This window comes from Mandrillus leucophaeus, unplaced genomic scaffold (genome assembly GCF_000951045.1).
Source record: "Mandrillus leucophaeus isolate KB7577 unplaced genomic scaffold, Mleu.le_1.0 Scaffold458, whole genome shotgun sequence".
Lineage (NCBI taxonomy): Eukaryota > Metazoa > Chordata > Mammalia > Primates > Cercopithecidae > Mandrillus > Mandrillus leucophaeus.
Genome location: NW_012104898.1, coordinates 1,635,933 through 1,637,506, shown reverse-complemented (window position 1 = coordinate 1,637,506; position 1,574 = coordinate 1,635,933). Strand labels below are relative to the sequence as shown.

The 1,574-nt window shown below is 37.0% G+C and overlaps 1 protein-coding gene across 1 annotated transcript in view; it reads left to right on the top strand.

Moving 5' to 3' along the window:
• Nucleotides 1–201: 201 nt before the first annotated feature.
• Nucleotides 202–1,574, top strand: part of RB1CC1 (RB1-inducible coiled-coil 1) — a 79,594-nt gene continuing 78,221 nt past the window's right edge. Inside the window, exon 1 of the mRNA XM_011994472.1 lies at nt 202–325. The gene's annotated coding sequence lies outside the window, so the exon portion shown is untranslated. The remainder of the gene's footprint in view (nt 326–1,574) is intronic.

Here is a 1,574-nt window from a genome sequence, read left to right as displayed (position 1 = left end):
TGAGGAATTGATTGGTAACTTTTGTTTGATGCCATGGAGTGATGTGGGTTGAAGTCATGTAGTTGGTATTATAGTGAATGTGCAGGTAGAAGGGCCTGAGTAGAGATTATTCTTACAGATGGTAGTTTTAAAAGGAAGAAAGGAACAATAACCATATGTTGTTTCATACTGAATTGTTTCTCTTTATAACCAGAAATTTTTCTTTTCCAGTTCTCTGAATTTAACCAGTAATGCCATTCAGTTGCCAATCTCAAGCAAAGCAAACATAAACCAGTTTTAATCTACTTTTTAAGAAAAGTGGTAGTCCTTTTCACAGTGCCTGACGGTAAGTCACAGTTTCTACCTGTTTAGCAGAGTTTAATCTATTGTCTTTAAAATAATGATTCTGGAAATCTTAATTTGAAAACCTTATTTGCTTTTTCCTTCTCTAATAATTCTCTAAAGGCTTATGTGGAAAGAGCATAAGTAAAGGTACCTACTACTTTCTGGGAATTTATTTATAGTTATCGTTCACCAGTTTCATTAATCTTGTGGATCTTTTCCTCCATTTGTTGAAAATAAAATGGTAGACCATGAAATCTGTCCCCTTTATATATCATTATTTTAAGATTTTTTTCATTTCTCTTTTTCTTTTGAGATAGGGCCTTTCTCTGTTACCCAGGCTGGAGTGCAGTGGCACAGTCGTAGCTCACTGCAGTCTTGAACTCCTTGGCTCAGGCCATCCTCCTGCCTCAGCCTCCCAAGTAGCTAGGACCACAGGCATGCGCCATGAAGTGTGGCTAATTTTTTAAACATTTTGTGCAGACAGGATGTTGCCATGTTGCCCAGGCTAGTCTTGAACTCCTGGCCTCAAGGGATCCTTCTGCCTTGGCCTCCCAAAGTTCTGGGATTACAGGCATGAGCCACTGTGCCTGGTTGTCTGTGTCAGCCTCATTTTATAGATGAAGAAGCTTTATTTTCTGGATGAGGTTTTTCCTTGGGCATGTTAATGGCAGAGTTGTTTTAAATATTCTGATTTCTAGACCTGTACCCTTGCTACTGTTATACAAAGTGATGGAACTATTTAGGAGTTTCTTATGGAGGATTTCCAGCTCAGTGTAGAGGTAAAATGCAGATCAACAGGCAGCTGATGGAAGGAATTAGGATTCATTTCCCAATTTGCAAGTAATGGCTACTCTTAATTTGCGATCAGTAAGTTTAACCTTAATATTAATGTATTTTTTATTATGTTAAGGAAGAAGTGGGGGGAAAACTGTCAGAGATAAGATGTTTGACCAACTGTTTTATTCTTAATGTGAAACACTGCGTGAAATATGCACATAGCAACCTTTACTCTAGCTACTGGCCTTTTACTTCTTGAAAAATCAAATGTTTTTTCCTATGGCAGAACAGTTATGCTTTTCTTTTCACTGATCTCATTACTGTTTATTTTTATGTGTTTTAAGCATTGAGTTTACTAAACTGTCCAGTTAGCCATCCTAGACCTCAAAGCCCGTTTTGATATTTTTGTTACTTATATAGTAATACTGTAGTGTGTCACAGTGATGATAGTATTTGTGATTGTAGTTGCATTT